This window comes from Lepisma saccharinum, chromosome 2, assembly GCF_977018435.1.
Source record: "Lepisma saccharinum chromosome 2, izLepSacc3.1, whole genome shotgun sequence".
NCBI classification, from domain to species: domain Eukaryota; kingdom Metazoa; phylum Arthropoda; class Insecta; order Zygentoma; family Lepismatidae; genus Lepisma; species Lepisma saccharinum.
The window spans coordinates 3,777,329-3,799,692 of NC_139230.1; positions in this window are offsets into that span (position 1 = coordinate 3,777,329).

Genomic DNA, 22,364 nt, shown 5'->3' on the forward strand with positions numbered 1-22,364 from the left:
AGCTGGAAAGGGAATTTTGGGACAATCATAAGGGAATCTTCAGTCTATATTCCTTGTGACGCAGGAGCAACACTGGAAAGATGACAACAGAAGTGATAATGGAGGGGTCGCGGGTGGGCTACGATTCTGAGAATAAATCCTGTTTCACTCAAGTTTCAGAATTCCAAATGTATGAAAATTCTAGCTCGATCGTTTCAACATTGTCTCCATGTATTTTTGTGATGCTTCGAAAAAAAAATTGAAAGTTTGTTACAGATTTTGGTTTCTGAACTTCCATTAATCCAACATGTCAGAAGTTTCGGGGGGGGGGGTTGAACCCTAGAAACCCCCCTCTAAATACGGCCATGCCCATTACGTAATAATTAATGTAAATTACTATGACTGGAATCAAATTATACATGTGAAATATATACTTTTAGCAATGGCGTGGCGTGACTTTTTCAAAAGTGTTACCGGCCATCAGACGTTATCATCTCCACCCCCCCAAAAAAAAACATGCCTTTGATCTGGATTTTTGTTCTCTCTCTCTCTCTCTTTTTCAATCCGCTCAATCATTTATTTAGCCACAATCACTCCTAGAAAGAACTACCACTCATGAGAGAGTTACCACGAAAATCCACTGAATAGTAGTCGAGCCTTGTCAACCATCTCTGTTTCTTTGCAAAGCGGTGGAATAGGGGAAGAAGAACCACACATTTGGGTCAGTTTGACGTTTCTGCATTGAGCAGACGACAGAATTCCCCTCCTCCAGCGGTGAGAGGAAGTCCAGATGTACGTACTACTGTTGCCAACTTAGTTTTTTGGAGCAAGGTTTGACCAAATCAGAATCGCATCAAGCACTTATCTTTTCGTCTATTACTAAACGGTTTCAGTAGAACGTAGTTAAATCCAGCTTTGGCTTTGCAGTCTAGCTCTTGTTGCTTCAGAGAAATAGTATCCTCGTTTTAGGCGGGATTTAGCTCTTTATTGGAAATCCAATGTGACAACACTTGCTGATCCGGTATGCCACAGCGGCAACAGGGCCCCCTAAACAGGCATATGAATAACCCCCTAGCACACTTGCCTCCAAATCTTTCCTTGCTGCTCCCTTGCATTGGCGCCCTTTCCTCCTGTTGCCTCTTGAGGGTAGCGGAACGGCCTGTCTCTTCGCTTTTGTTGGCTGCAGCAAAAATACCTCTGCAATATACACTCAACTGCAACGCTGTCGGTTAACTTATTTAACAATGTTGTTATTTTATTGAGAAAAAAACTTTTTAATTTCTTTACATTTTGCTGTTAAATGCAGTAACAACGGTTACATGCACGCCATGCCTCTGGAAGTTATTAAACCCGTGGTAAAGGTTCTAAGAGAAGATCCATTTAAATATTCCGATTCTGTCCTCTCACAATAATTCAACCAAATAGTGCCTCGTCTGATAAATTGACTCCGAGTATCTTAATTCGTATAGAATTAGGTCAGCCAGGAAGTTTGATTGGAGATGATCAAATCCCCATTGCTGTCCACTGCCCTCTTCTTGGATATAATACACATGGTTTATTATTCATTTCCTCTGGGCCATGAAACTTCTTAATGTTTGGATTATTGGCAAAAACTCACAATTTTAAAGAACGCTGCGCCAAACAATTGAGGGCTCAAGAGAGAAACAGAAAGAACTTGATGAAAACCATATACAACACATGTTTATGCAACTGAAAGAACATTCAGAGAGGAGATACAGTACAATATGGATTAGAAGAGGTAACAGAAAGACCCTGCAGTCGCTTGACCCAATGGTCACATGTGTGTAGCAATAGAACAGCTCAGAAACGGACATGGTCATAGCAGTAACTCGCCCCTAGTGCGGTGTGTGATCTCGAATGGCCAACACAGCTGTGAGTAGTGGGGGGGATGGGGGGAAGGAGGTGGTGATGATATAAATCAGGTTAGAGCTGTAGCAGGTTCCTTTGGGATAGAGGGTGAATTTGCCGGTGGCAGTATGGATCTGGAGGGTGCGGGAAGTGATAAATATGGGGCAGGTTTTGCACCTTGGGCAGTTGCATTTGTGGGCGGGTGCGAGTTGATTGTGAGTAGGTAGGGACTGTGGTGGACCAGGATGTTTTGTAGATTGGGAGGGCATTTGAAAACCACTCTGGGCTTGTCGGGGAAGATATTTCTGGTGTCAGGATCACTGTACAGGATGGGAAGGAGGGAATGTAGAGTGTGTCTGATTTTGTTGAGGTGGGGGTGGTATTGGGTGATAACTGCAGGGGGATTGGTGGCAGGTTTCTTGGTGGAAGTGTATGAAGCAGCTCGGGATATTTGTTTAGTAACCAGGGTGGAAGGATATCCACGGTTGGTCAAGGCTTGGTGTAAGCGGATGTTATAGTTCTGTCGGGAGGTGGCTGAGGTGTTGACCACTGAGGGCCAGGGAGAATGGGATGGCTTTCTTGGTGTGGAATGGATGGGAGCTGGAGAAGTGTAGGTATTGCATATGGTTGCTAGGTTTGAAGTGGATGGAGGTTTCCAAATGTCCTTCCTTCATGTGCACATCCACATCCAGGAAGGTGATTTGGTGATGGAGTGGCTCCAGGTGAAATTGATGGAGCTGAAGTGGTTATGTCTGTCTAGGAAGGTGGTCAGGGAAGGTTCTCCATGTGTCCAAAGCATGAAGATGTCATCGATAAAACGGAGCCAGAGGACAGGTTTGAGGGATTGTCTCTCCTAGAGAAGAAAGCCATTCCATCCTCCCAGACCCTCAGAGGTCAACGCCTCAACACCCACCCACCTCCCGATAGAATTATAACCTCCGCTTACACCAAGCCTTGACCAACCGTGGATATCCTTCCACCCTGGTTACTAAACAAATATCCCGAGCTGCTTCATACACACCCACCAATCCCCCTGCACTTGTCACCCAATATCACCCCCACCTCAACAAAATCAGACACACTCTACGTTCCCTCCTTCCCAGCCTGTACAGTGATCCTGACACCAGAAATATCTTCCCCAACAAGCCCAGAGTGGTTTTCAAACACCCTCCCAATCTCCAAAACATCCTGGTCCACCACAATCCCAACCTACTCACAATCAACTCGCACCTGCCCCATATTTATCACTTCCCGCATCCTCCAGATCCATACTGCCACCGGCAAATTCACCCTCTACCCCAAAGGAACCTGCTACAGCTCTAACCTAATTTATATCCTCACCTGCAACATCAGTGAGAGCTTCTACCTGGGGGAAACATCAACAACCACCTTTCCTCCACCCAAAATCTGGACTTTGCTGTTGCCATTCACCACAATATTCCTTTTAATGACTGCTTCCAGGTAGTGATCGTCCACTCCTTGTCCCCAAACCACCAACACCTCAATATGTAGATGATGGGAGATGGCCTACATATCGACCATGAATGCAACAACACCCCCAGGCCTGAACAAGGTCACCCAGTAATGTCCCTCATCCCCTATCCTCATCCTCACCACCTCCCCCCCCCAAACTCACAGTTGTCGACAAGCCCGGCAAAAGAACCACCTACATTTTTTTGTGGCTTTGTCAACACTGCAGGTCATGCTAACTCTTTGTTCTTGTCACAAAGTTCTACAACATTTCTCTACTCCTGAAGATGTGTCATACGGTCACGAAAGTTTGAAGGTGCCTCTACTCTACGTGACGCCGATCTATCTATCTTCTACTTTGAAAATGCGATATATATCGTGAAATATAGAACTATTTCTCTTTGTGTGGTAAGTGTTTACTGTCTCCTTCATCATTTGTGTATGTGTGTTTATATGTTTATATATATTTTCCTCAGGAAACCTTCCGCCACCTGATCGAAAGTACTCCTGCAAGAGTGAAGGCTGACATGAAGGCTAAGAGTGGGCGAATACCGTATTGACTGCCAGTGTTCTTGATGGAGGGTGGCCAAAACTTGTGCTTCATTTTCAGGTGGGTGTCCGGATACATATGATCACAGAGTATATACAAGGGTCGTTCAAGGTTGATCGGGTCTTTTATTTCTGCAGAGGAAATAGGTAGCAGAAGAAACACCAAACTATGTCAGTTTTCCAAAGTATTCTCCGTGCGCGCCGAGGCACCGTTGCCATCGTTCTGGCAGCTCCCAAATTTATTTGGCGTAGAAAGAACTTGGTTGTTGTCGTAGTGTATGAAGCAGCTTCATCTGTCATGAATTTCTTCCCTCCCAGATGGTCTTTAAGGGGTGCAAACAAATGATACTCACTGGGGGCTAAATCCGGACTGTAGGGGGGATGGGGCAGAACTTCCCAGCGCATGTCGGCCAAAGTTGTTGTTGTCACATTGGCCGTGTGAGGGCGGGCATTGTCATGGAGAAGAATGACAACATCCCAGGTCTTTTCTTGCGAATGGACTTTCGTACAGCACCACTTAACAATGTGGAGTAATACTGGGCATTAATCGTGCTCCCTTTGTCCAGAAAATCCACATGGATAACGCCCTTCATGTCCCAGAAGACACTTGCCATGATCTTTCCAGCGGACGGCTGCGTTTGCTTTTCTTGGAGGGCGGGGAACCTTTATGCCGCCACTCCATGCTGCGTCTTTTGGTCTCTGGAGTTGAATTGTGCAACCATGTTTCATCACACGTGCATTGGCGCCCTTTCCTCCTGTTGCCTCTTGAGGGTAGCGGAACGGCCTGTCTCTTCGCTTTTGTTGGCTGCAGCAAAAAGACCTCTGCAATATACACTCAACTGCAACGCTGTCAGTTAACTTATTTAATAATGTTGTTATTTTATTGAGAAAAAAACTTTTTTAATTTCTTTACATTTTGCTGTTACCTGCGGTAACACCGGTTACATGCACGCCACGCCTCTGATTTTAGGTTGATGTTAAATATGTCAAAGAAACCCATGATAAAACTTGTCATAAGCTACAGTACAACTTCAGTAAGGCCGACTTTCCATCCATCTATCACAAGCTGCATAACACGAACTGGGATATATTGAAAACAAAGAATGACGTTGATCAAGCTACAGACGTGTTTTATGAAATTATATATAAAATATTGGATGAATATGCCCCTTTAAAGAAAAGACGGTACTCGGGTTGGTTTACGAGCAGCATTATTAAAAATATAAGTAGGAGACATTACCACCACAAGAAGTGGAAAAAACAGGCGGGAGACTTTCGATACCACTACAATAAATTTAGCGAATTTCGAACAATAGTTAGCAAGGAAATTATTGATGCATATAACAGTTATGTTGCCAATTCGGAAATAAATATTGCAAAAGATATCACCCAGTTTTGGTCGTTTGTTACAAATAAACGCAGGAAAAGCAACAAAGATCCTGTACAGTTCAAAGATAAAGTGTCGTCAGACCGACGTTCAGTAGTCGAAGCATTTGCACAGCATTTTCAGTCGGTGTATAAAAAAAATCCCTCTATATAAGTAGTTGTATTTACAATATAACCAGGACAACAAATGATGAGCCCCCTCAGATTGATTTGCCCATACTTAAAACAATGGCAAATCGGGCATATGCCCCAATCGGCCAAGTGTGGAACCCTGTCTAATCCAAGATTTTTGTAAAAATGCCCTGAAACTACAGTGTACAAATGATGAGCCCCCTCAGATTGATTTGCCCATACTTACAAAAGTTGCATCAGCCAGATTTTTGTCCATAAACTTGTCAAAAATTGTTATTTTTTTGGCTACTCCTGAAATTAAGCTAAAACCCATACCCACCCACACATATTTACTTCTGGTTTAAGTTCAATTGGATACCAGCTTCAATTTGTTTATCTAATATTAAAACAATGCAATTCTTCTAGAATTGCTCTGTGACTCTCTCATTTCTTACATCATAAACATATGATTTTTCACCTATGAGAATAACACTACATATGGTGTCATCAGGTAATGCCTCATGGAATTCACAGATAATTTTAATGTTTGTCCTGTCATTCACCACAACTTGTTTCCTTTTTGAAGTGTTGATGACAAACATGGGTCTCTGTGCTTTGAATTCATCTGGTGTGTAATACATGTCAGTATTGCCAGTAGTGACCCTTTTGAATGCTGAAAATGCCTCATATAATTTGAGGAAATCATTCTTGGACATGTCTAAATTATAATTTTCTCTAGGAAATACCTCATTTCTGCCATTTTTAAGATATATGTTCTTGATGTTGCAGTTATCAAATTTACTTGAATTTTTTTCCTGATTATTGTGTCTTCCAGTCTGAAACAATACCACTACAAAATCAGGCATGTCGTATTGTATGCTGGAGAATGAATTTGTAGCATCAAACTCATAATAAGAACCAGTTGCGGGCTTCTGTACACATTGATATGTATAAAATTGTAGAGGAACCTGTGGATTTTTTATTATATCTGCTTTGTATTTAAGAGCATAACTGGCCTCATATTCAACAACAGGGATTCTTAACTCCATAGTCTGAATAATGCATTTGCCTGCATCTGGTAGGGTATTAGGCAGAGCTTCCCCTGTAGAATTTATTGCACTGTACCTCATCAAAGCATTGTTATCATTTGCAGCTCTTCTAAATGTAATTCTTAAACCACCCTTCCACATAATATCTTTGTAATCCGAGAAGAATCCTGGCAATAGGCGCATCGGGAACAGCACTGTGTGGTTCTTAGATAATATCTTATCACCAGCCTCAAATCCACCTATTTTGTAGTAAGAAGCCTCGGTTTTGGATAATTTTAGTGTGGCCAAAGCGGTGGAGGTAATGCCGGGATAATCCACTCTGTTTATAACAACGCCATGCTTTCTGATCTCAATTTCAGAGAATAGATGTGGCACAAAATTATCTACCAATCTTATATTTGAATTTGCCGCATAATCTGTACCATCGAGCTTTACAACATCAAATTTGATGTATAAATCTGCTCTGTGGGGGTGTATAAATCCATCCCCTACATCAAGATCAACCTCAATCTGTGTGTTGGGTTGATTTAAATTTGCAAATGTTCTCCTGTTTGGAGGGAATGATTGTAGCTCATAACTCTCAATATTTTCCATTTTCTTCTTGTATGTATTTTTATTTAAATGTTAATCTCTATGATTGCAGTTGTTGTGGCTCCAGCAAAATCAACTAATTCTTCTTTTTCATTAGTGACCATCAATTCAATATAATCTATTCTATTATGGCACACAGGAAAATATAATGTTGGGGATGGATTGTAGATAATAGGCTCCATGAATTCAGAATTAGGTTTGAATGTTGCAATGATGCCTGTTTGTTTGTGAGTGCCTATGCCATTTGATTTGGTGATCATACCCTCAGCCACATTACAGTGAATATTCAGAGTCTCTATGGCTAAGAATTTAGGTATATTAATAGCAGTGTGTTTGATGCCTGGTTCAAGTTTTGTGTTGTTCTCAAAGCCTAACAGCTCTCCTATAGTACCCAGATCCACTGTCTCTGTGGCAGATACAATTTCTACTCTGTGAGTGACAGAATTTTGACTTAACACTACACCTCTGGGTAATTGAGCATTTAGAGTGGAGAGATTATATTGCCCTGGAGTGATGACAATTTTTTCATCCCCTACTGCAATTGTGTTGTTGTGGTGTGTAATATTAGGGATTAAGTACATGCCATAAAATGCTCTGAGAGCTATTGTTTTGGGATACACTATGTCATCATGCAATTTGAGTTTCAATATTGAATTTTGGCTGGTGAGATGGAATACCCCCATGATGTTTTAAATACCACAAGGCTTTTTGAAAATCTTCAATTGATGGTTTATTTATTTGAGACATATATCTAAGAACTGATAAACACAAATGTCCACAATTAACATCTTTGAAGTTTTGAACACGGGCATTATTGTAATAAAGATTAGCTGAATTTAGATATTTTATTAAATTTTCAGGTGGAACACCTCCAAATGAATCAAACACAAATGCCTCATCTTTTAAATATTTAAGATAACAGATCCAGTGAGTGCCCTGATTTTTGTACTTATCCAAATTAACAATGCCACACTCTTTGTTGAGTGGTTGTTCTGGTAAAGAATCAGACATGTACACACCTCTAAAATGTTTGATGCCCAGTGGCTTGATTAAAGCTTCAATATCTTGGTTTGTAAGCGACTCTTGTTTTTTTTAAACTTATTCATGGCTCTCTTAACACCTTTGCCTTGTTTCTCCATTGCCAGGTTATGGCGCCTCTGCTCATCTAATTCTGCCCTATTTTTCTTGGCATCTATTACTGTTTTTGCTATGGTGGCTGATCCCCCGGCCAAGCTCCCCACAGCCCCGAGAGCAGCTAAGATGGCAGGGATGGTAAATATAAATCCCCCACATGTGATTTTTTTCTTGATTGCTGTAATTTTTTTAATTGGGGGGTGCTAAGTAATAATTTCATACCATGGCCCTTTGCAATACAAGAATTTTTTTTCTTGCGCTGCTTTTTGGTCAAAAGGCTATCAATAGGCCCAAGAGATTTGAGACCTGCATAAGGTATTTGATACATAACACCCTTGGCCTTCATTGTAGGTTTATTATATACATATTCACAACCCCCACCCCAGTTTTTGTTTGGTGTTCATAGCTATGGTGGTCCCCAATGCTGCTATTTTTTCACTTAAAGAAGCATCTTTGCTTACAAATCTACCAAATGCAGCCTCTTCTAATTTCTTGTCTGCAACATGTCTCTTGTCAAGATCAGAATGTGTGTTGTATGCTATGTCATGGTCTCTACAAGCAGCATCTAAAGGATTAACACCAGGATCACTTCTGTTTAATCTGTGGTCCAATTTTGTGCCTGGACCACAATATTGATAGCCTGGAATGTGTAGTTCAAATGGCAGCTTGTTTATAATGTCATTAACAAGGCCCCGACCCTCAGAAATATTGCAAAATTTAGGTGGTAGAGTATTAATAATTTTTATAAGATATCCAATCCCCTTAATGTCATTCACTATAAAATTAGACAATTTGGTGCTTATCATGTCCATAATTCCAACTTTTTCATTGTAAAAATTGTGGTTCCCAGCATTTTCCTCCCCAGCTATCACCAATAACCTATCTACAAGTTTCCTGACATCATCAACCCACACAAATTCTTTAGGCAGGGTGTTGTATTGTTTGATTCCACTGCCAGTCTTGATCTGTGACCATATGGGCTTGATTAAGTTGTTATATTTTGCCCCACTGCTAGACTTGACTCTTTTTTGTGTGGGATCATTGTTCTGGTATAGAGCATCTGATTTTATTAATATTTCTTTGTAATCCTCATAATCTTGATCTGTATAGCTGCCAGGCCTTTTCCTAGTCATCAGTTCCCACAATCCAGGTGTTCCGGCATATTTAACAAAAGCACCTTTTTCTCCGAGACGAGATTCTGAATATACAATTATATCATCCCCCATAAATGTTACTCTGAAATTGCCAATTCTATGAATAATGCTACCATCAAGCTCTGTGTCAGCATATAAGCCAAAGACCTCATCTTTATTGTCTTTAGGTGTGGTTAAATATTTTTGAGCAAGAAGCCCCAATTCAATAGGATCCTGAGTAGCTTCAATTCTTCTAGGAGCAATAGGACTAGGTGTATGAATACTGGAAAGTGGGGTGAATGGATAATCTAATATGTTCCTTGCAGCTACAGGTACAAGCTCTGTGATCAAATTTTGATTTTGCTCTGTAACAGTTTTGATATTTTTACCTAATTCACCAATAGCATCAATTATGGGCTGTTCTGTTTGTTTGTGTTTTTCATAAATTCCTCGGTTCTCTGATTTCCATCCCTTAAATCTTTTTACAAGATAATCTCTTAATTTAAGATCATCAATTATTGGCCTTTTCATGGTTATTTATTTATGTTTCAATGTCTAGAAAATTGTTGATTTTATTTCTGTATTTGCCACTATTGGGTGTTCTTGTCATATCAATTGTGACAAACCCATAACTGTCCTGGTTCCAGCACCTGCTGCAAAACTTAGAAAATTCATTGTAGCTCAGGTCCCCACCTACATATTCATCATGTATGTGTTTGAGGTTGGTATGGTCTTGATGAAACACACATATAAAATTGCTGTTGTCTCGGATCAGTTGCTTGGGTATTTTTGAAAAAGTCTGTGCCAGGTAGAAGCAATCAATGTTTTTGTGCCGGCCCTGTGTAAAAAAATTTCTAACCTTGTTTTGATTATCCAATATAATGTCATCAAACACAACAACAGAATTATCGAGACAGTCATGAAGTGGCTTAACATCTGGTTCAAAAGTGGCAATATCCAATCCATCATATAGCCTCATCAGCTGCTGATATTTTAATTGTTCCAAGCTCTTAGAGAAGATATACAAGTGCCTGTTTTTCCAGTCTAACCAGTTGGGTGCCAATAAAAAATTATCAACCATTAGTGTAGTTTTACCACAAGCAGATGGCCCAACAATAAGACACCTAATATTTTCAGGCAGCAATTTTCCATTTCTCTTATTTTGTTGTTCAGGTTCTGGCAGCCTTTTTATAACATCCCAGGTGCTCATATTATTATTTTGTTTGCATCGATCCAGCTGTGTTCTGGAAGTCCTAGCCATTTGACAAGTAACTTGTTGCCTTTTCTGCGGATGATTTTTTCTATGAGATATGTGTCAGGCTGTTTAGTTTTGCTGAGCTCTTGTTCATAGAACCTGCCTTTGAGAATTTCTCCTCGGTGATCCTTTATTATATATGTGTTAAGGGTCCCAGGTTTAATTTGAACCACTGTAAATAATTCAGTGCTCCAGTTTCTTGTAAAGCCTCTCTTGAATAAGTGCTTATATTTGCTAATTCTTACTTGATCCCCCACCTTGTATTTGGCCTTTCTTGTTGTTGGCTGATATTTAGGATAATAAACAGTACTGATCAATTTTTGCTCATCAGATGAAGTTACTTCAGAGGGTTTCATGTTGATTGTGGAATGGACAGAATTGTTATATTTATGTAGAAGTTCTGGAAGAATATTAATCCATTTATAATTACCTTGAAGTGTGAATTGTTTATACATAAGATTTTTTAAGGTTCTGTTGAATCTCTCTACAATTGAGGCCTTGAGGTCACTGTAACTCGAATAATGTTTTATTGCCTGGCTTTTAATAAATTGTTGAAACACTGAATTATAAAATTCTTTGCCATTATCTGTTTGCAAATAGCGCGGGGATCTTCCACTCTGATTGATGATTGTCCTGAGGGCTTCTGTAACACATGTTCCAGTCTTGGATTTGAGTGGCATAGCCCAGGCAAATTTTGAAAATGTGTCTATTACAGTGAGTAGATATTTGTAGCCCTTGTTGATTTTGTCTAAGTTTTTCAACTGTCCACTTGCCATTTCAATCAAGTCGCTTTGCCATAAATCATCTATGCCCTTTGTGACTACTGGGAGTCTCTTATAATTATGTCGGGCTTGTCTGTGTAATTCATCAACAATAATTTGTCTAGACATACTATGTAAATAAGAATATTGCAACTATAGGGTGTTCAGCAGCTGAGACTGCAGGATTTTCTAAATATAATTTATCCCCTATTTGTATTTTAAATTCCAGAGAGCCATCATCTTCAGTATAGGCTGTTTCTAATGTATTGGGATCTGTAAAATCCTCCAATTCTACACTGGTGATTTTCACTTTGTTATCAGCATTTGTTATTGATAAGGTGGGGTAGTGGTGTGCCTGTGGTTGAAGCCAATATTTGATCTTGATTGGTCTCAATGTGCCCCCAACAAAAAATTGGTAATAAAATTGTGCAGGGGACAGCATATATATTTTGCCACCTGGTGTAAATGGAGAATCATATTCTTTGTTGGGGATGCTGTACAATTCAAGAATTACTGTATGTTTAGGATTTTCAATTATGCCTGTTATTTCCTTTTCTGCTGTGAGCAATCTACTTGTTACAGATTCAAGGTGCTCATTGATAGTTCTAACAACATCATCATGGCCTGGCTTGATTTTTATGTCCACAACAACTTTTTTGTATTGTTGCACAATTTCTTGTAGCTGGGTGGCAAAAACAGACAGAGCATTTGCTTGATTGGATTCCATGGTTCCTAGCTGTTGCTTGATATTAGCTACAATTTGTTGCAAATTTTCAACAACTGCCAATTTTGAATTTTGAGCTGTAAGATCATGGACCTGTCTTCTGATATCCTCAAATAGGGCATGCAATTCATTAATATGTTGATTGGTTGGTAGAGTGGCCACTGCCTGAGTGAGATGTTTGATCTCTGCCTGGATATTCTTAATATCTTCTGATTTCAATATCCTATTCACTGCTCTCTTAATATTTTTAAGTTCCTGTGATGTAGGAAGATTTGACACTGTATTTTGCAAAAATTCAAGTGCCAATTTCACATTGTTTAATTCAGAAGCATCAGCCACATTTTGCATAGCATTTTGGAGCAGGGCTATATCTGCCTGAGAGGGTGTTGATTGTTGTAAAATTTCAAGTTTTGTTTGGATATCATCTATCAAGTGATGAAAATGAGATAGTTCAGATTCAGTGTTGAGGTTTTCAAGCTTTGTGATTTGTTGCTGGACACTGACAAGGGTATCTACAATCCCAGGCAATCGGGATTCTAGTACATTTGCCAAATCACTTTGCACTGCTGCTATTGTACCTTCAAGATGGGTTATGGAACTTTGAATTTTTCCAAAATCTTCATATGTTTCAAGTTGCAGCTTAATATTTGCTACACTCCGAGTTATTGCATTCAAAGCATCAGAAGATGGCAAGTTGTTCATAAAATTTTCAAGTGTCTCAATTTTTTCTTTAACCTCGGCTATGGCATTGTTCAGAGGATCCAGATTAGGTATTTGGAGTGACTGAATCTGTTCCTTTAGAGTGGAAATCACTAGATCAAAATCTTCTTGTGATTTTATGCTTTTGACAATTGTTTGGAGCTGTGCCTGGACATTATTTATCTGCTCTTCCAATTGCTGTTTCAATTGCTCAGAATTGGTGGCCTGGGTCTTAAATTTGGCTTGAAGAGCTGCTACAGCTTCTTCCAAACTTTGAAAATTATCTAATGTGGCCAAATCAGTATATTTCTGAAGCAACAATTTGAGTTCAGAATCAATTTTAAGAAGAGGGTCCATGCATTGTGATTGCAAATTTGTAATTTCTAATTGAAGACTGGCATTGAGTGTAGTTTGTAAAGCTTGTAAATCACTTCTTAATTTCTTGACTCTGACATCAAGCATCAAAATCTCATCACTGTGATCTTCATGTCTTGTATGGCCAAAAATATCATTAGGCATTTTGTTTAGGGGTTATTTATTATAGAGTATCTGATTCTTAATTCTATAAAAAAGGGTATAAGCTTGTCATATGATCCAGGGACTTCAATATATAAGCAGTCACCAGCAGAAACAGTATAAACAGTGCCAGAAATCATGTTTGAGTGCTTAATTCTGTAAATATTTCCCCCTACTGAAATTTTGACATCACCCTCAGGAGTTGTAATAAATTGCAATTGCCCACCTACAGGTAATTGGTAATGATTTAAATTATTGTTAAATATGTACAATATTTTGCCTGTTTTATCATCAACATCTGTAAGTATGCTGTTCAGATGAATAATTAACAAGGCACTCAGTTTAGATATTATATCAGAAGAGTATTGTGGTGCTGGCAGATCCATAATACCTTGTTTTTTAAACCCAAATAAGTTCATAGGCATGTTTATTTATTTCAAATCATGCTCTGGAATTGGGCATTGTTTCCCACTTTTCAAATCACAATGACCCCATGGTAAAGTATGTATGCCACATGATAAAATGCATCTCTTATCATCACGTGGGTCCAGAGCCACTTTTCTTACAACATTTGTAGTCAATAAGTGATCCACACTCTGAATTCTGGATTCTGATGTTTTGATTAAACTCTGGGATTTGAGACAATTTTTATAATCTTCAAATTCAAGCTCTTTGTCCACAGTTACTTTGCCAATGCCCTTGGCCTTTTTGGCAGCAACACCACTACATGTTTTAAAACTGTACATCTTGGCACTTAACCCAGCAAATGCCACAATAACATCACCAAGTGTCTCATCTTTTAACTTGCCGGGCACCTTTTTGTTGTGGGGTTGAATCCATGTATGTTCACTGGTATCAAAATATTCAAGCAATTCAGGCTGTGACATATCTTTATAAACATCTTCTGTTTGAATAACAAGAACAAAACTATCCGTGTCCATGTACATCAATTTTACATGATCCTTATAAAAAGGTTTCAGCACATCATAATACAATTCTAACATATGTAATTTGGCCAATTCCAATATTACAGCCCCTACATAAATAGGTTTATCAAACTTAATCTTTGTTTTTTTCATGTTGAAAAGTGCCATATTTTCATCATAAATTCTTCTGTAATTGAAATTAGGCTTTGCAACCAATTTTTTGCTCAGGCTGGGGTCAGTAATTATTTTAACATCGGTATGTTTTCTGACATTTTCAATTGTTTTGCCATATACAGAATTGACCATCAATTTAAACAAGGCCTTATCAAATTGGCTCTTTGCAGATGTTCGAAGCTCTGTATTTGTATTAATGTATGGTTTCAACCATCTTGAGTGCCTGAACCTCAAAACTTTGCCAAGTTTGGTGACTTGAACACCATGTTTTATCAGGAACTGGAGGTTTTTGTAATATATGACATAGCCCTGTTTTGGCTCCAGTGTCATCATGAGCTTCTTCTGTTTAGAGCCAGGTGAGCACTTAACCTCGGGAATTGGGGGCAGATCAGAAAATTTGTTATGTAAATCATCAGGAATTGTCAGATCAACCTCTAAGAATAGGCCATAATTACTGTCATCAAAATCCTTAAGATCTTCAATATTAAAATCTTCAACCCATTCAAGCCCTGCATATGGCAGTTTTTGCATCATGGCATAACCATACAGGCTATTAGCATCTACATACAGTATATAATTTGATGGCAATGCTGGATCATAATCAGAAATATCTTTGTTATTTGCTCTGGCATATCTCTGAGAGCATTGCACCATGCCTCCTCTTATACATTGCTCCATAAACAGATACATATCTTGATCTTGGATCAGATCCAATTGCTTTTTGGTGTTTAAAAACATTGCAGACCATGCTAGGCCCGGGGCACTGTAAAAATATATTGGGTCCAGTTCATAATTTTGCATTGATGATTTTCTGAATGCCTGCAATATATCAGCTAAGAGGGTCACATCAAGTTTCAAATATGCCATGTGATAATCACCAAATGTCTGGCATTTTAAATTGTTCCACATCAATTGGGCATGGTGATAATCATCATCAGTGATTCCAGATCCTCTGATTTTGCTGTAAAACTCTTCTTGTGGTGGCAGAGAACATTCATCAAATTTAGAAAAATCTGTAACATAATCATATGGATATACACCCTTCCGCCTAATTAATTTCAGGTCCTGATTTGGAAACAAGGCACATGTAATTTTGAATTGATCATCAGATAATTGAGTGGCCAGTGTAGCCAGGCTAGCAGATAAAATTCTGTAGGAATCAAGAAATCTTATGTGAATAGGAACACCATTAACTTTAATTAATTTGCTAATAGATATATATATTTCATCATTTTCAGCTAAAATATTTAAATTCTGCTTGTCAAACCCCTCATATCTGATCAAATGATGAAAATCATAATTGGATGCTCCATGGCAAAATATGGGGACAAATTTTGGTCTCTTGATCTTAATATTACAGCTATTACACAGGGCCATTTTGAATTTACCATCTGTATGAGAATGGTGTTTCACCTTGATATTTGTATCTGAAAATTCAGAACCACATACCGGGCATTTTTCTGCATTGTTGAAATCTTCAATCTGTTTCTCTGTTAAAGGCAACATGGGTTTTGATTTTAATAAAATATTAGATGCTATGTCACGGCACTCATTTTCTATTCTATGTGCAAATTTTTTGATGGCATCTGGCCCCATGTATGAATATTCTTTACTAACAACACCATTCTGTACAATCACATAATAAAAGCTGGAAGGTTCATGTAGCTGGTATGGTGTAATTGAAGATTCTTCAGGATCTGGATTGCAGAATGCAAGAGGTTTGAGGTTTGATTCAAAATCACAGACAATATATGCTGGGTGTTCCAACAAGGCTTCAAACTTTTTGAATTTGCAATTTTCACTTGGCATTGGCATCAGCATATGAACAGGTTTATGATTTTTACAGTATTTTAAATGTTCAATTAACTTGTTTTTAGCAATTTTTGCATTCACTTCCCGAACCCTATTCACCATTTTTTGACCATCAAATACAGTTAAGCATCTTCTGCACAACTTGAATATTATATTGGATTTGTCTAGTTGTGTTCTGACTAAAGCTTCAAGATTATGTATCAGAGTGTAATGATATTTGCCATCCCCTTCAATTAAGAGCAAATCAATCGGGACAGCAGATTCATCATCAATTGTACTGATTCTGAGAGGTGCTATCAAGCAATTGCCACGGCCAGTGGAACAAATAAATACATTAATAGATAGTTGTTTGCCATTGATATTCCTGGCCTTTTTTTCAAATTTATCAATATTCTGAACAGACATTGGATATTCTAAACCCTCCATTGCCTCATCAAAATTCTGTTCATATTGTTTATAATAACTTATTCTCTCAGGATGCCTTGAAACTGGATACAAAGCAGCTAAAATACACCACAAAAAGCATTTCTCATCATTATTTTCAATATTAACCACGGCTTGTTTGTTTTTAATATTAGCAGGTAATGGCAGATATGTAGATCCTTGTAATGGAGTGAATTCAGAAATATTAACATATAACTTGTGTGGAGAGCCGCATAGGCTCCATCCAGACTCTTTTGCCGCAAATTCAGAGTGTTTAATATTCAATTGATCTATTAAACTGCTTATTATTGTGTCTGAATTTGCATTTGAATATACCGGTACAGTTTCTGTTATGTGGGGCTGTGTAAATTTTGTGCCATTTGGTTTCTTATATTGTGCAAACAATTTGAGGGAGAGCTTATAAGAGCTATTTTGTGCATTTAGAATTGCCTGCACATCAGGATTTACACTGTTCAAAAAATTGTTAATATCACATCTTGGCTCTGATACAAACCGATAATCCCTAAGTTGGGCATTAAAACTGCTATGGATAGGTGCATAGCGTGGCTGCTTTGCAGGTCCAGCATTAACAGGTGCTTCATGCTTTCTTTTCAGACCAGATGTAGATGCTTGTGGGGGCAATATTGATGACTGTACAGAACAAGAGCCCACATGTCTATTGAAATATGCCTTGCTAAATATTTTATTGCATTTAGGACATATTTTAATGGGAGTTTTGCATTTGTCTGGGTTACAATTCCTTTGGTGTCTGGCCCAATTGGGGCTGGATATATTCTTATTACACTGATTGCAATATTTTTGATTCGGCATTTTTTGTTATTGGTTTATTATATATATTTCCTGGGCTTCAATTCAAAACTCTATGCTGGATAAAAATATCAGTTGGGTTCAGCACTGTGCTTTGTGTGTGTGTGTATGTGTGTATGTGTGTGTGTGTGTATGTGTGTTAATATTTTTGGCTTTGGTATTTATATAAAATTTCCTGGGGTTCAAATCAAAGCTCTATGCTTATTATGACAGATTGTAAAGCCAATAGCCCTCAAGAGGAAAAAGAGAATAAATATTCATTCACACTGACCTAGCACAAATACCTGCACGGACATGCATGTCCTAGAATGGCAATGACCTGGCACTGAGTGTTATGTATTGATTTTTGTATAACAAGCTGGGACAGATATAAGCCTGACTCTAAATAAGAGTGGATTACAACAAACAAGCTGGATGTAACAAATATCAGGCAAAATATTGCTCAATATGCCAGAAATATATTTAATATGAATATTAAATCAAACAGGCCTGTAAGTATGAGAAGCACTGTAAAAACACATCTGTTCTCCTCAGCCACTCTCACAATACTGGCTGATGCAATATTGTTTGCACGCAGAGCTTCAATTCTCGGGAATTTCTGTAAGCACTAACGCAGAGGAGAAACATGCAAAGCAAAAATCAATACTACCGTGTCGGGAATTGTACACACTGACACAGAGGAGAATTACTTGAAACATGCAAACATATAATATAAGAAATAAGAGAGTCACGGAGCAATTCTAGAGAGTCTCTGCATATTACATTGTTTTAATATTAGATAAACAATTTGAACCTGGTATCCAATTGAACTTAAACCTGAAGTAAATATGTATGGGTGGGTTTTTGGCTTAATTTTAAGTGTAGCCAAAAAAATAACAATTTTTGACAAGTTTATGGACAAAAATCTGGCTGATGCAACTTTTGTAAGTATGGGCAAATCAATCTGAGGGGGCTCATCATTTGTACACTGTAGTTTCAGGGCATTTTTACAAAAATCTTGGATTAGACAGGGTTCCACACTTGGCCGATTGGGGCATATGCCCGATTTGCCATTGTTTTAAGTATGGGTAAATCAATCTGAGGGGGCTCATCATTTGTTGTCCTGGTTATATTGTAAATACAACTACTTATATATGACATGAAAGTATTGCCTAACCATAAACCATATGAAAATTTGGATAATCTTAATATTACAGAGATAGGAATTGAAGACGTAGAAAAAGCAATTAAAAACTTAAAATCTAAGAAATCAGCCGGACCGGACAAGATACCGCCCTATGTAGTCAAAGGTTGCAGTGATATATTGAAATACCCATTATATCTAATTTTCAATTTAATTCTTGCAAAACACAAATTTCCTGAAAAATGGAAAGCCGTGGCAATTTGCCCACTTCCCAAAACCAATAACACTAATGACGTACAAAACTACCGACCAATAAGTATATTATCAGCCCCAGCAAAAATATTCGAAAAAATCATGCACTGTCACATATTTACCCACGTAAAACCTGTAATATCATCGTTTCAGCCTGGCTTTGTACCACGTAGATCGGTGTTGACCAATCTCTCCGATATTACCAATTTTATAAGTTCAACCTTGGACGGAGGAGGTCAAGTTGACGCAATATATAAAGACATTTGCAAAGCGTTCGACTTGGTTAACCACGATATCCTATTAAGTAAATTAACATGCTTTAATATTTCTGAACCACTGCGTCAACTGTTCGCTTCCTATCTGCAGAACCGTAAGCAGTATGTGACGTACAAAGGCCCGCACCTCCACCACGTATTGTGACACACTTTTACTGAGCGTGTGAACCTCGAAAGGTTCGGGGATCGAATCTGGAGTCCTTTAGATGAATGTAATTATTCTATTGAGGGTTAGCGGTAGCTCGTAAGCTCTCGCTTTGTTGCATCTGCTAACTCCGGGAGGTACCTAAATATACTATAATTTACAGAACCCTTTATAGAATGGCAACTCTCTAGATTTGGGTTACATTGAACTTAGGTCTGCATTGGCAAAGGATGGCATTAGAAAAGTATATTACCTGTCTCTCTTTAGAAGCGTGGACCGAAGGGTTTCTAAAGTAACTGTCACTCGCTTGCCTCTTAAATTGTCACTTAGCTTCGCTGCACTCCACTTCCAAACAAGTTTCTAAAAGTCTGAATCCAGCCTGAATCTCCTTCAAAATCAAACTCACTCTCCTCTCTCTATAACTCAAAACCCCCTCTTTTTACTCCCGAACCACTCTCCTGTTCTCTTCAAACTCCCAGACCAACTCCCCCCAACTCTCTCGAGCCAGATGCAACTTGCATTCCCCCTGATCAAAACTCCTCCCCTTTTCCCCTCTCATCACATTTTCCTTTGCAAATATTGGCGAATGCTTTTCGCTGAGCTGGTGCTGAAGTTAACACTTTCCTTATATTTCCTGCCAGGCTGCCTAGCTAAACGTAACTCGAAAATGAAAATGAGGGATACGTGACGATATATTCCAATACTATTAAGCACAAAAGGATATCTCGCTTGACCACAGTTAATCTTTCAAAAATGCGAAACTAATTTCATATTATTAGACTATATATTATGAAAACTTTCTCTCTCTCTCTCTCTCTCTCTCTCTCTCTCTCTCTCTCTCTCTCTCTCTCTCTCTCTCTCTCTCTCTCTCAAACGTATTTTAAATGCAATAAGTATTAGGAAAGAACTAAAGGCTTGACTTCATATCTTTACCATTCTAGGTCTGTGATATATGATTGGATTTTTAAAAGGATTACATGTAATATTCCCGGATCTCCCGCGTGTGTGATCTAAGGTCTCAATTCTTTCCTGCGTTGTCCCCGCACAAAGCGGCTCTGGGATTCACCCAGCCTCAAATTAATGAGTATCTGGGGGCAACCCTGGGAGGTATAAAGGCGGCCGGAGAGTTATGCTGATTACATCACCTCCAAAATGGCCGAGATCGAGAATGTGTGTGGCGCTACCCCCACATCCCCTAAATGTGCCTTCATTACATGGTGCTAAATGCACAGGGAACTTTACCTTTACCTTTGCATGCAATATGCTATTTCGTATAATGCTATTTTGCATAAAATGGAAACAAGCGTGTTTCATACATGATTTACCGAAGATAGTATTTTTATTAGCCTTTTATTTAAAAAAAAAACTTCGTTCGCCACTTGCCACGGCTACCGACAAAGTTAATAAATTCGAAGTTCTACTCACATTAGGTGCAAAATCATGACCTTTTATCAGTTTAAAGTCTCCATTGGTGTAATTTTTTTATTATAGCCCAAAGCACTTTTAGTTCATCTTTAAATTCAGTAGCCTTCAAGTGTTAACATTCCGGCAAGTTATCTACACTTTTCAGACAAAATATCAGATGGCATGTCTTTATGCTTACTAATATCATAAAAGAAATTGAAAAATTCACTATGATGTTTAAGCTGCTCAAATTTTTCTTAGAGCTAAAATAATCGTCTAGGACCTGGTAATAAAAATCAACTTTGTACCGTTTTTGTGGATCTTCAACAGTTTTATCATACTGAAACTGCCTCTTCTTTCGATTTCGGCTATGTACAGTGTTGCCTATCTTCGAATCATCTATATCTCAATTCAATGCCAATTCTATCTCATCAACCGGGACACTCAGGTCGCCGCCCCCGGCGCCTCCACGAGTGGAGGGAGGGAGGCCCTGCCAGGCTGCCAAGTGGCGTCTAAGAAACTTTCACATTTTTCATCACTTCTGCTTTTTTTAAAGCGCTGATATGTTTGCAAGAAATCATCTAACAGCATCTAACACATCGTAGATTAATGTTTTGAAGACATTTGCTCATTACATTTTGTGGAGAAAAAGTCATACCAGATAACTAGTGAGCAAAGGAATATAAAGCCACGCAACTGGTTTACAATATACTGAACATTTGGACAGTTTTATTGTCACCAATTACTTGAAGGAGCGCATCATAGAAAACGGTGGGTTGGCATATATTAACTTCCAAGTTATATAATATAATATAATATTATAACTTAAGTTTTCAATAGGGTTATTTTTTTCTTCTCTTCAAATTTTGCCGCTCTGGGAGGTGGCAATGTTCGCCCCCTCCCCCCCCCCCCCTTTCGCCGGCCCTGGTTATATGGAATACAGACACAGCAAAGTACAATGAAGCAATTGAAAGAGTCCAATCAAGATTTCTTAGATTTTTAAAATACAAATTTCACACATTTGAACACTACGACAACTTAATATATGAAAGTCGGTTTACAAAGCTATGATGTCATAGAAGAACGTTACAGGGTTAGGTGGCAGAGCAGCCCTTGGCTGAACCTCGCCCGCTGAATAAAGAAAATTTATTATTATTAAATTTATTATTATTGTTGTGGAAGTTGTTAAACCACGAAGTAGATGCTGAACATTTACTCTGCCAGATAAATTTTCGAATACCATCGTCGAAAACTAGACTCAAGAATGAAATTTTTCTTATAAAGAAGGCTAGATCAGAAATTAAAAAGAAATCTCCATTGTAGAGAATGTGCACCAGTTATAAATTGCTAATCAAGAATAACACCATTGACATCTTTTCTATGAACCTAAGGGACCTCAGTAAAGCCACTATTAACACAATGGCATAAGTTTAAATACATAGAAATTCTGTGACAAACTGTGTGTGTGTATATATATAAAAATAATTTTAAATGTACCGTATTTTAATATTTCAGGCTTTGAGAAACACGTCAGTTGAGCGCGAACATTTGTCAGCTTGAAGGGTAAACGCAGAAAAAACAGGGTCCTCTGAAAAACCCAAAACCGGAAGTGGCCGTAAATGAAGCGTTCACCACTACTTTATTGGCTAGTTTGGAGCGGATAGTTTGCATTCGCTTTCTTACTGACAAGCGACTTAGTGTAAAATCTTCCAAATTTTCTTATATTGCCCTATCTAGAGTGGAAGCTAGTTAAGGTGCGATAACCAGTCATACTTG